Genomic DNA, 14,427 nt, shown 5'->3' with positions numbered 1-14,427 from the left:
ATTGCCCCTCTTTCCCCATCGAGCCACCTCCTCCTCGGCTCGTACTTGAGCGCGAGAGCTCGTGCGGTGACCGCGCTCGCCGTCCTCATTGTTGCGGCCACCGTTGTCCCCACGCCAAGCTAGTGTGTCCCCCGGCTTCCCCGTCGTCTTCCACGTCGTCTACAAGTCCAGATCGAGCCAGGGCACCGCCGAACGACGGGATCGAGATCGTCTACTTCCTTCTGCCGTCGTCAATTTCGCCTCGATCCGCGCCGCCTCGACCACCCCCGACCTCGCCGAGTTCGCCTACGCCCCCCCTGTGAGCCCATCTGTCGATCCCCTTCTTCCTTCACGTGGATCCATCGCCGTAGACGCTGCTGCCCGCCTGACCCGAGCTCGCTCCGCCCCCGCGCCCTCTGGCTGCTTTGCCTGCGTCCTCCTGCAGTCACCTGCGCCCGTCACCGTTGCTGCTCTGTTGCCGCCGCCTATTGCTAGCTGCACCGTGGCCGCTGCTTGCCAATGTTGCTAGCGCTACAGCTACTGGCGGTCATGGCCATGGCCATGGCCGTGTGCTTTGTGTGCGTGTGTGTACAAAGCCATATGGAGTTTGTGTGCGTGTGTGTACAAAGCATGTATTGATGATGCTAAACAGAGATAGGAGTAGTAGTGGTGGCCATCTAGTTGGACTACTACTGCTAGGACTTGCTCCAGATTTTAGGATTTCTTTTCTTTTAGGATTTATTTTCTTCTAGGACTAGGTTTTTATTATTTTTCTGTTGTGATTGTTTTTTGAGCTCTTTCTTTTTCATTTCCTACTATCCTTATCCTAATTATCTTAAATTGTTATGATGTGTGTAACAGGATTAGATCTTGGATTTGCTAGTGGACTTTGGGAGTTTCTTATCCAGCTTGGTGACTCCATATTTTTCACTATTTCAGCAAGTCTTTTGTAAGTATTAAACTTTCAGCACTATATTTCTATCTTATGTGTAAATCTGTTTGCTTCCAATTGCTATATATGTATTGTTGTTACTAAAAATGATGAAGCTCCTGTCAATTGCTATACATATATATGTGTATGATGATCCTCCTTTCCTACAGTAGTATAACTAGGATATAAAGCACATTGAACTAACAATCTTGTATGGTGCCTAAACTACAATGATTCAGGAACATCAGATGACATAGCATGTGGATATTGACATAGGATGAGTAGATTAATAAGTGAGCCAAAAGTGATGGACAAACCTCATGCTAGGAATTCTCGAGGGTTGCAGTACATGAAATGCATTTGCAAATGCAGCCAAAACCTGATATATATACCAAAAAAATTGTATAGAAATATGCTGAATTTTCTGCTTTGATTGTTGCTCAAAGAAATTTAGCAAAAAATGGGGTCCTGGGAGACGCCGCTGCTGCTTGAGGCCCTTGAGAGGCCCTTCTTGTCGTGATGATTTTGCAGGTACCCCGAGAGGCCCTTGAGTTTGCCGGAATGTCGATTAACTTCCGTTCCGGCAAATTCGGGTACTCCATATGTCCTATTTTCAGCAAAGGTCATGCTGAAATTTTCCGTGAATTTTAGCATGACTTTGCTAAAAATCGGACATATGAGGTACTTGCTACTAATGCATGGGTCGGGGTATCTTAGTACTTAATTAAGTAGGATCAACTGCCCCTTTATTCTTGCTGCATTAAACCATAGGTGGCAATAGAACCAAGTGATTAGGCCCAACTTAGAAATTCTCCTCAGCATCGATAAACCCTAGATGATAAACCCAACATAGGTGGCAATAGAGCCAACTGATTAGTGCCAAGTGATTAGGCCCAACCTAGGGTGCCTCGGCATCGATAAACCCTAAATGATGAAAACTTAGCATTTAGGGTGCCTCGGCGTCGGCAAACCCTAAATGATGAAACCTTGGCTTTTAGAGTGCCTCGGTGTCGATGAGAACCTAAATGATGTACGGTTAGGCTTTTAGGGTGCCTCGGCATCGACAAACCCTAAATGATAAAAGCTTAGCTTTTAGGATTCCTCGGGGTCGACAAACCCTAAATGATGAGACCATGATCTTGTTCCTTGACAATAACCAACTTTTTGACCATAACTTTTTTCCTATTTAGAGCGAAACATGGCCCACAACGATGAGGCCGGCGGTTCGGGCGGCAAGCAATTCTGGGAGCTGTCCTAGGAGTTGGAGGAAGAACCTCACCGCTATGAGGACGCCGCGGAAGACACTGATCCTGACTACACAACCCCTAGTGGCGTCGGGGATGACACCACTGATGATGGCGCCGCGGATGCCACCATTGATGATGGCGGCGCACGCACAGATGGCAGCCAACCGAAGAGGCAACGGAAGGACCGGCGCCGGAACGTGCTCGGCACCGTCAGGGAGGAATTTACTGAAGTGAACTCCGACGGGCATCCGACGGCGCCCAAACACGTAGTCAAGGGGTACTCGATTCAGCTCGGGTGCATTCTCCGGAGCACCGCCTCAATCAACACCGAGAACCTAAGGCATAAGGACCGAGGGAATTTCGTAGCCTCCTCTTCACGAAGCTGCACGAACGATACAAGTTCCCCGCTGAGTTTGCAAACACACGCCTCTCGGGTAATAAAGTGAACGGTGCCGCCCTCACGACGATGAGCACGACCCTGTCTACTTGGAAAAGCACGGTGAAGGCAATGATTGACAAAGGCAATAGTTATGAGAAGATCAAGGCGAAATATCCTTTGATGAGCGAAGATGACTACAAGGAGTTGAAGATCAAGTGCGAGAGCCCCGCAACCTCCGAATCAAGTAAGTGGGGGAAAGAAATGCGGCAGTTGAACATAGGGGTCCACCAACTCGGTCCCGGCGGTTACAGAGTGGCGGAGCCTGTATGGGACAAGGAGGGCGCGGAGCGCGCCGAGCAAGGCCTACCGCCCCGCTTCGAGAAATACAGTGACAAGCACACCAGGAACTTTCTCAGGGCTCGGTACAAGGAGGACCCGGTAACAAAGGAGCTTACCACGGATCCGAAGACCAAGGAGCTTGAGCTTGTTCTGGTAAGGAATACACCCCCGCGTAATTAGCTCCATATGGTTGCATTCTAATTAATCCCCAATATTTCTAAATGGTTCATGTTCCTTCCGCAGGACAAAGAAAGCAGTAGCGCGGGGTTGTCTCAGAGCTCCCCTTTCGACACCCCTTTGAATAGGGCATTGAACGTAATGAAAAACAGGGATAAGCTCAATAAGCCGACGTCAGCTGGTCGTGTGGCCAGCAAAGGCTTGTCCACAAAATGGTCATCATACTGTCCAGAGGACAAGCCTTTCGTGTGGCCATACCTCACGCGAAAGGAGAAAAAGACCAGCTCAGAAAGCCAGTCACATGAGGTTGAAGCACTCAAGGCGCAAGTAGTGCGGATTCCAGAGATGGTCCAAGAGCAAGTGCAACAACAACTGGGATCGACGCTTACCAGCATTATGCCTACCTTGATCCGTGGGATAACGACGTGGATTGCGGGTGGCCAATAGGGGCCGCCCCTGATTCCCAGCTTCACGGCCAGCAACTCACACAACGCGCAGGCGGCGCCATTGGTGTCTCCGGCAGCGGCGGTATTGGTGTCTACGGCGGCGGCGCCATTGGTGTCTCCGGCGGCGGTGGTATTGGTGTCTCCGACGCCGGCATTGGAGCTTAATGCACCCGGGTGTATGCCGGCCGGCACCTCGCCAGCAAGCGGCCCCTCCACCAATTGCACGCCCGCCGTTGGCGGTGCCTCGACATTAGCCGAGCTCGACAGCATCAGAGTAACTAAGCCTCTCGGCCGAGGACTTCATCTCCTTGCATTTGACTGGGCATCCCTGACGCACTACATGTTTTCACAGGGCGCCGCCAACGTTCCTTGCACTCTCCTGCACTTCGTGGGCGGCGAGTTGGTCGATGTCGCCAAGGGCAGAATCATTCAACCGGGCAACCCAGTGTTCCATGGTAATCTGATGCCACCCACAATGTATAGGGTTGAAGTGGTTCGGGTGCTGCCAGGCTGCGATGAGCTGTTACCTCCGATTCGACCCGCTGGGCCGACGAAGAAGATGAGATGACCCTCAGCTCCTGTGTAAGTTGGCCCCTGCTTTGGCCGAAGAGCCGGATTCGTTTGGGGGCGGGGGACACCACCCCACAGACAAGACCGCCAGTCGTGTCGGCGCCAAGCCATGGCAAGAACGCCGCAACGCTACCGGACATGCCGGACATCCCTATGGCACAGGATCCGGACGACGACGGCAACGACGATGGTACATTTACCAACGTAAATAAGTACTTTGCCGAACATGGGTACGGTGACGAGTTCTGCGGGCCTCCTTCTCAAGATCCCAAACAAGACGACCGCGGTCTAGCTGGTACGGCGGAGAAACCCAATTGCAACAGGCGTCGTCTGGCGTTTAGTTCTCAGGAGACGCCTCCAGCTGCCGCCTTCACCGAGCCTCAGATAGCGGAGGTGCCAAATATTATCAGCCCCAACACGCTCAAGAAGGTGGTCTGTGAGAAGAACTCGGTCCCATTATAGCAGATCAAGAAGAAGGGCCAGAAACGGCCGACTAAAAAGGCCACCGGTGCGAGCCAGCCGACACCGAGTATGATCCGTGCTCAGGACGGCCCACCTTCACCTAAGGATATCTCGAGGAGGGTGCATGTGGCGGGTAGGGCGATGCTACCGACAAATATGCTCAATGCTGCAACAGGTGCTATGCGGAGTCTGCACGATAGTGTTCTTTCTTTGGAGAAGCGGCGTCTCAGAGAGAATGATGTGGCATACCCGGTTTTCGTGGCCAAGGTGCCAGAGGGCAAGGGCTTTGTGGATGGCGACATCGAGGGTACGATCGTCCTGCGGTTTGATGACATCTTTGCTATGTTTAACCTTCATCCGCTGCACTACACCTTCGTTCGGCTGTTTTCGCTGAGTATGGAGATGCGGATCATTAGAGACAAGACCCCGGACATCGTGATCGTCGACCCCTTCTACATGCGTGCCAAGCTCTTGAGCAGCGCTGGGGACCGCAAAGTCACGAGTTCACACCTCGAAGATGTCATTCTGGCAAACCTAGATAAGGATAACTTCCTTGTGGCTTACTTTCCCGAGTAAGTCATCCCTTAACCGCCCCGTAACATATGATTTCTTAGATTTCGATCGTTCTTTTTTTTCTAACATTCCGTGTTCTGTGCAGTGACACACATTGCACACTCATCCTCTTAAGCCTGAAATATTCCATGGCCACGTATTTCGACCCGAACCGTAACTCCAAGATAGACTACACAAATATCAAGAAAGTTCTTGATGATGTTCTCCCCGGCTATGCCAAATCTGGAGGCACCTTCACTAGGGCAGTTCGTAAGTACGGCAAGCACGTGTTCGCCCACAATACGACGTTCTGCTGCGTCAAGCAGCCGCCTGGCGGTCAGAAGGATGCCTACTACGCCCTCCATCACATGCGGGCGATCGTAAGGGACCATCATCACCTTCTGCTACCAAATAATCTCAAAGATTGGGCCGCGAGCTTGTCGGCAATCCAGGACGCGGACATCAGACAAGAATTCTTTCGCATCCAGTCGGAGTTTGCGGACATCATCCATCAAGATGTCCTTCATACCTCGGGGCAGTTCTTCCTCAGATATCAACCGTCCAACATTGAGATAGATGGAATGCTACAAATGCAGGCTGACAACGCCCGCGATTTCATGACCATCACGACAGACGGCGGCTTCATCCATGCTCCTGTCCATGAGTCGAGTCGAAAGTAGTGATGTGTAGTTCTGAAACATTGATTGGCTCATGTTGTAATTAAACTTTAATGAATTGTATGTCTCTTTGGTTTGGATAGTCGTTCAACTTAGATGTAATCGATGCTATTTATTAGTAGGACCATGAATCGTGCTATTAATGTCTTGCTTTTCTCTTCCGATCCTTTTGTTGCATACTTATATATTGCTTATGTATGTATTGTCTGTTGTTTGGCTTGTGCATAGAGATGCCGTCGTATGTCGTGTACAAGGGTAAGGTTCCCGGTGTTTATGACGACTAGGAGGAGTGTCAGAGACAGGTTCATCGTTTCAGCGGCAACAGTTACAAAGGGTACACCACTAGGGCGGAGGCGGAGTCTAGATACGCCTGCTATCTAGCGGGAGAGAGGAGGGAGCATTGGAGGAACCGGATGAAGACCAGTTTCATCGCGATGATGGTCATCGTGATGACCACAGCTCTCTTCTATGTGATGGTAGTTTAGATGATCGATATCGACTTGTAATGTGAAGACAAACTCGATACTCGCGGTCTCGAGACTTGTAATGTTTTATCTTTGTTCAGTCTTTTGAATTCGGAGACTAATATGATGAATTGTATTCGGAGACTAATCTTCTATTGTATTCGATGAATCTGATGTTGCTGTGTGCTACTGTCTATATTCTGTCAAATAATATATTTTGTAACCTCTGTAAAAATCAGAAAAGTAAAAAAAATAAAACCTAATATTCATACTAATGGCGCATCACTACAGAGTGCACCATTAGTATGCCAAAGTATACTAATGGCGCATCACCAAACAGTGCGCCATTAGTATGCCAATATACTAATGGCACATCCATCCGTAGTGCGCCATTAGTGTGCCAAAGCACATGGTTAAATATGGCCCCTGGGAGGCATACTAATGGCACATGGTGTTATATACTAATGGCGCACTGTGTGGTGCGCCATTAGTAATAAATACTAGTGGCGTGATACTAATGGCGCACCAGTGATGCGCCATTAGTAGGCAAAACTGGTGCACAATTAGTAGGCCTTTTCCTAGTAGTGGTAGCTGGCCTACTCAGCCGCTCCTCTCACGCACACACTAGCAGCCTGTTTATCAACGATGGTTACTACGGGGGCAGAACATTTGAGTTATTTGATACAACGAGACTAGGCTTTTCGCTTCCATTTGTAGAGGTGTAATGGATCTCGTCGAACTTTGTTAGTAGTTCCTTCTTTATGAATGAGATGAAGCAAAGCTTTTGCCTCCGTTTCAAAAAAAACACATCAAGAGGAATTTCTTTTATAGTAGAGCCGATAATGGAGTGAAGTCCATGCATGCAACGCCACAAGCTACATAGTAGTAGTAGAGCACTTTACGTACAGAGCCATATTGCACAGTTCCCAATGCCCCGTCAGGCTTTTCCTGCTCCTCGGGCTTAATTGGGAGGCGCTAGTTTAAATATGCTACTAGCTGGAAGCTGCAAGCGAGGTGCAGCTAGGGCGAGCACGCGAGCCACGGGATGCTGGAAGGAAAACCCGTTCACGTGGCTAGGCTGTCCAGTGCACCCAGATTGTGGGGCCGCACATCCGTTTGACTTCAAAACTCAAACTACCCGTGTAACATATTGGCTCGCAGCGAAGTGTAGTAGTATACTATTTTAAAAAAAAGGCCGTCGGCGTTCGACCGGGATCGAACCCACAAAATGAGGTATACACTCCCGCGACCACTAGTAGTACTCGTTGGAGTACAACGCAACCTAGAATCGCCTTTTGTCGCTAGTAGTACGTACATTGTTCCATACAAGAAACCCCTAAGAGCATGGTTAATAGTATAGCCAGCTGCTGGCTATAAGCCAGTGTCATGTCATCTACAACCCATCTTATAGCCAACATGTAGTAGTAGTTTATTTCTTATAGCCCGCTGACTCAGCTCTATTGTACTAGCTCTAATAATGCAAGAAACCACTAAAATGCCAAGAAACTACTACCACTTGCATACGTGGCAGACTTAAGATAAGACTACCTTATCAACCATTGTACATGCTCTTACCAACAAAATTCCTCGAGTGACCTCCTACCTCCGGCCCGTCCACCTAGTCATCCTTGGCCATGGGATGCAGCTACCGCCTCCGGCAGAAGGAGAGGTCAAAACCGCCGGCGGTGCGGAGCCCATGTTGCGGCAGCCCGGATGCCAGCTTCGTCCGGCGCTCGCGGCCGCTAGCTAGCCAAGATAGCTCCGTCCAGTTGCTTGTCTGGAAGGTTTGCTAGCTAGATTGGCACGGCAGCGCGGTGACTTGCTCGCGCGTGCCGCGCTAAGGCCAGCGATCTGGCTTGAGCGAAGGCCAGCGTGGCGGCTTGCTCGCTCGTGAGTCACGCTCGGGCCAGCCTGCCAACCCGTGCGGAGGCCAGCGCGGCGTCCGGCCCGTCCAGCGGAGCGGCGGCCAACTCGCTCATCACCGGCGCCACCAACGAACACGCATCAGTACTGTTTGAAGTTTCAGGAAAAATAATGATTTGAGGGGGAATAATAGGATAGAAGGTCAGATGTGGGTCCCTCGTGTCAACGGTCAAACAAAATGTGTTGGTTTAAGCGGCCTCGTCAGTAGGGACATGTGGGCCAACCCTGTCATAAATGGGTTTAAATGAACCTAATCGGTAGGAGTACTAGGTAGTTTTTGGCGTGGATTAAGAAATTTTGGGTATGTTTTTGCTATTTTTTGTACTATAGATTCCTCCTAGGGCTGGTTGAAAGTGGTAGTTTTTTGTTAAATACTCTACATATTGTAAGTAGGAGTGAAAGTTAAGCTTTGGAAGCCAATAAGCAAGGCTAGTTACATAGTGCATATGTGTACAGGATTGAAAGTAAATATCAACCATGAGTGACTAATATCTTGATGGAAAACTCGAAACTATGGAATATTAGGAAAAGAAATGCATGGTTGGAAATACTAGCAATGTTCATGTCCGTTGCAACGAATCATAATTAGAATAATACTTATTCACAAACTTGGTACAAAACACTCTAATTTTGATATACATATGTCACTAGTGATATATTATGTTTCAATTAGAATATATTCCTTGGGCTGTTTTGGTGAGGTCAGGGAGGGATGTGGTTGGTTTTAAGATGCTAATTATGGGTTTTTCCGCAAATTGGTAGACAAGTGGGATGTTGGTGAGAAAAGGCAACATCTTACCTCACAATCGTTAGATGTAGATCTAATGGTCAGAAACGACGGATGGCAGACACACCAGCATCACCAACTTAGTCTTGTGTAGGAGTACTAGCAAGATCCGTGCATTGCACGGAACATCAAGATACATTTTTTTATAAAACACTTGTTGTGATTAACCCTTGCAGGAGTAATCCCATGTGTAAAAACTGATATCTCGAGAAATATGAGATAAGGTGAAGAGGAGTGGGGTGTGGTGGTGGTTGGTGGTCGGACTGAGCGGAGGCAGGGGGATTGACGACGCCGGCAGCGGCCACTAGGCTAGTTTGTTCCAGAGGCTTCCTTTATTAATTGCTCAACAATGAGGTTTGTTGGAGATAAGGATGAACGAGGGAAGGCCTTGTCTGCAAATGTGGAGAGGGGTGCAGGTATCTTTTAGTTTAATTTCCATCCGTCAGATATAGATTGGACGGTCTATATTGCAAGATGGCACACGTACCATCTTCACCAACTCGGTTTTCTAGAAGAGAAGAAATATAAGTATGGAGATAAAAACATATTATCGATACTTACTTCCATAAACTAGCATCTACATTCTATTCAACGCCTCGGCATGTGGGGCCTTAGCACAATGACTACTCGACTGTGTAAAACGAAGATTTTCCCGTCGCCGACAAGGAGGGGGTGACGGCGACGCACTTTTTGGCTTGCTCTAGTCCTAGTAGTCATACTAGGTGGTCTAAGCACGTGTAGATTTATTCTTTTTCACGTCTCGTGTTCGTCATACTGCCACGACTGTTCATGAATAGACGGTAACTTATTCACGGGGAAACCCTTGTTGAGCGTGTTTGCAAGAGAGAGAGAGAGAGAGAGAGAGAGAGAGAGTGATATGTTAGAGACCGAGGCAATGATAACATATTCTTTGTGTCTATGTGTGTGGAGGATAGAGAGAGACATGTACATGGGGCTTTGTGTTGTGTAACGTGGAGACACATATACATAATTAGAGAGTGAGTGTGTGAGATACACATGCGGACATGAGGAGAGATGAGGATCCACGTAAATGGGTGTTTGTGCGTGTCTGTGTGTGTTTATGCATGCGTTTGTGTGTGAGAGGCAGATAGTGTATGTGGAGTAGAGAGACCACTGATGATGTAAACCTAGTATAAGGGAAGGGGGAATGGTGTGACATGTGTAGTAGCGAGATAGCACGGGTGCGGGCGGGGGGAGCAGACTATTTGGAAGAGACATCGAGTGTGTGTGTGGGAGAGGGGTGTGAGAGCGAGAGAAAGAGAGAGCTAGCGACAGAGAGAGAGAGAGAGAGAGGAAGAGAGGGGGCGAGAGGGGTCGTTTGTGTCCATAAATGGCGTATAGATAGGGAGATAATGTTGATGTTGTCCGAAATTGTCCTATGAACGGACACGAAAGGGAAGCAAGTCATCGTGTGTGTGATAGGGACTTCATGAGAGATCTAGAATAGATGGAGTAGAGAACAATGTGCGAAATCGAGAACGATTATACATTAGGGAGCTATGCAAAGAGTCACGACATATATGTATACAGGGAAAGAGCTGGGGCGGGTCCGCATGTGGGAGATATAGAAAGAGGAGAGTGGTGCACAAGGAGACAAAGTGTGCTTGTTTGCAGTGGGGGTGGTGTGTGAGGTGAGTGCGCGAGAACCACATAATTAGGGAGATAGACGTTTGGGGGTGACGTTTTGTGTGTATGGGAAATATACACTCTACATAGTGCGTGTGCTTGGGTAAGAGAGATAGCGGGAGACCTAGAGAGTGAGGGAAGAGATGTGTCCATGCCCGAGAGACAAAGTGATAGAGGCTTATGTTGGGGTCCGGACTTTACAAGAGAGAGGGGTGTTAATGTACTCGTGTGTTGGTGTTTGGGGGAGAGAACGACTTCTCTGTGTGTGTGTGTGTGCGTGTGTGTGTGGTGGGTGTTGGGGAACATTGCAGAAAACAAAAATTTTCCTACGGTTTCACCAAGATCCATCTATGAGTTCATCTAGCAACGAGTGATCGGATTGCATCTACATAACTTTGTAGATCACGCGCGGAAGCGTTCAAAGAACGGGGATGAGGAAGTCGTGCTTGACGTGATCCAAATCACCGGAGATCCTAGCGCCGAACGGACGGCACCTCCGCGTTCAACACACGTACGGTCAGCGTAACGTCTCCTCCTTCTTGATCCAGCAAGGGGGAAGGAGAGGTTGAGGAAGATGGCTCCGGCAGCAGCACGACGGTGTGGTGGTGGTGGAGCTGCAGTACTCCGGCAGGGCTTCGCCAAGCTCTATGGAGGAGGAGGGGGTGTTGGAGAGGGAGAGGGAGGCGCCAGGGCTTAGCTGCGGCTGCCCTCCCTTCCCTCCACTATATATAGGGCCAAGGGAGAGGGGGGGGGGCGCAGCCTTGGCCCTTCCTCCAAGGAAGGGTGCGGCCAGGGAGGAGTCCATCCTCCCCAAGGCACCTAGGAGGTGCCTTCCCCCTTTAGGACTCTTCCTTTCCCTTATCTCTTGGCGCATGGGCCTCTTGGGGCTGGTGCCCTTGGCCCATATAGGCCAAGGCGCACACCCCTACAGCCCATGTGGCCCCCCGGGGCAGGTGGACCCCCGGACCCCTTTCGGCACTCCCGGTACAATACCGATAATGCGCGAAACTTTTCCGGCGACCAAAACAAGACTTCCCATATATAAATCTTTACCTCCGGACCATTCCAGAACTCCTCGTGACGTCCGGGATCTCATCCGGGACTCCGAACAACTTACGGGTTACTGCATATACATATCCCTACAACCCTAGCGTCACCGAACCTTAAGTGTGTAGACCCTACGGGTTCGGGAGACATGTAGACATGACCGAGATCGCTCTCCGGTCAATAACCAATAGCGGGATCTAGATACCCATGTTGGCTCCCACATGCTCCTCGATGATCTCATTGGATGAACCACGATGTCGAGGATTCAAGCAACCCCGTATACAATTCCCTTTGTCAATCGGTATGTTACTTGCCCGAGATTCGATCGTCGGTATCCCAATACCTCGTTCAATCTCGTTACCGGCAAGTCACTTTACTCGTACCGTTATGCATGATCCCGTGACCAGACACTTGGTCACTTTGAGCTCATAATGATGATGCATTACCGAGTGGGCCTAGTGATACCTCTCCGTCATACGGAGTGACAAATCCCAGTCTTGATCCGTGTCAACCCAACAGACACTTTTGGAGATACCCGTAGTGTACCTTTATGGTCACCCAGTTACGTTGTGACGTTTGGTACACCCAAAGCACTCCTACAGTATCCGGGAGTTACACGATCTCATGGTCTAAGGAAAGGATACTTGACATTGGAAAAACTCTAGCAAACGAACTATACGATCTTATGCTTTGTTTAGGATTGGGTCTTGTCCATCACATCATTCTCCTAATGATGTGATCTCGTTATAAATGACATCCAATGTCCATAGTCAGGAAACCATGACTATCTGTTGATAAACGAGCTAGTCAACTAGAAGCTTACTAGGGACAGGTTGGTGTCTATTATTCACACATGTATTACGATTTCCGGATGACACAATTATAGCATGAATAAAGACAATTATCATGAACAAGGAAATATAATAATAATGCTTTTATTATTGCCTCTAGGGCATATTTTCAATAGTCTCCCACTTGCACTAGAGTCAATAATCTAGTTACATTGTGATGAATCGAATACCCATGGAATTCTGGTGTTGATCATGTTTTGCTCTAGGGAGAGGTTTAGTCAATGGATCTGCTACATTCAGGTCCGTATGTACTTTTCAAATATCTATGTCTCCATCTCGAACATTTTCACGAATGGAGTTGAAGCGACGCTTGATGTGCCTTGTCTTCTTGTGAAACCTAGGCTCCTTGGCAAGTGCAATAGCTCCAGTGTTGTCACAGAAGAGCTTGATCGGCCCCGACGCATTGGGTATGACTCCTAGGTCGGTGATGAACTCCTTCACCCAAATTGCTTCATGTGCTACCTCCGAGGCTGCCATGTACTCCGCTTCACATGTAGATCCCGCCACGACGCTCTGCTTGCAACTGCACCAGCTTACTGCCCCACCATTCAAAATATACACGTATCCGGTTTGTGACTTAGAGTCATCCAGATCTGTGTCGAAGCTAGCGTCGACGTAACCCTTCACGACGTGCTCTTCGTCACCTCCATAAACAAGAAACATTTCCTTAGTCCTTTTCAGGTACTTCAGGATATTCTTGACCGCTGTCCAGTGTTCCTTGTCAGGGTTACTTTGGTATCTTCCTACCAAACTTACGGCAAGGTTTACATCAGGTCTGGTACACAGCATGGCATACATAATAGAACCTATGGCTGAGGCATAGGGGATGACACTCATCTCATCTGTATCTTCTGCCATGGTCGAACATTGAGCTGAGCTCAATTTCACACCTTGTAACACAGGTAAGAACCCCTTCTTAGACTGATCCATATTGAACTTCTTCAATATCTTATCAAGGTATGTACTTTGTGAAAGACCTATGAGGCGTCTCGATCTATCTCTATAGATCTTGATGCCTAATATATAAGCAGCTTCTCCAAGGTCCTTCATTGAAAAACTCTTATTCAAGTAGGCCTTAATGCTGTCCAAGAGTTCTATATCATTTCCCATCAAAAGTATGTCATCTACATATAATATGAGAAATGCTACAGAGCTCCCACTCACTTTCTTGTAAACGCAGGCTTCTCCATAAGTCTGTGTAAACCCAAACGCTTTGATCATCTCATCAAAGCGAATGTTCCAACTCCGAGATGCTTGCACCAGCCCATAAATCGAGCGTTGGAGCTTGCACACCTTGTTAGCATTCTTAGGATCGACAAAACCTTCCGGTTGCATCATATACGATTCTTCCTTAAGGAAACCATTAAGGAATGCCGTTTTGACGTCCATTTGCCATATCTCATAATCGTAGAATGCGGCAATTGCTAACATGATTCGGACGGACTTTAGTTCGCTACCGGTGAGAAAGTCTCATCGTAGTCAACCCCTTGAACTTGTCGATAACCCTTAGCAACAAGCCGATCTTTATAGATGGTCACATTACCATCCGCGTATGTCTTCTTCTTAATGATCCATTTATTTTCTATGGCTCACCGCTCATCGGGCAAGTCAGTCAAAGTCCATACTTCGTTTTCATACATGGATCCTATCTCGGATTTCATGGCTTCTAGCCATTTTTCGGAATTCGGGCCCGTCATCGCTTCTTCATAGTTTGAAGGTTCACCGTTGTCTAACAACATGATTTCCAAGACAGGGTTGCCGTACCACTCTGGTGTGGAACGTGTCCTTGTGGACCTACAAATTTCAGTAGGAGCTTGATCAGAAGTATCTTGATCATCATTAACTTCCTCTCTAGTCGGTGCAGGCACCTCAGGAACATTTTCTTGAGTTGCGCCTTTTTCCGGTTCAAGAGGTAATACTTCATCAAGTTCTACTTTCCTCCCACTTAC

Source organism: Triticum aestivum, chromosome 5A, assembly GCF_018294505.1.
Source record: "Triticum aestivum cultivar Chinese Spring chromosome 5A, IWGSC CS RefSeq v2.1, whole genome shotgun sequence".
NCBI classification, from domain to species: domain Eukaryota; kingdom Viridiplantae; phylum Streptophyta; class Magnoliopsida; order Poales; family Poaceae; genus Triticum; species Triticum aestivum.
This window is presented reverse-complemented; position numbering follows the sequence as displayed.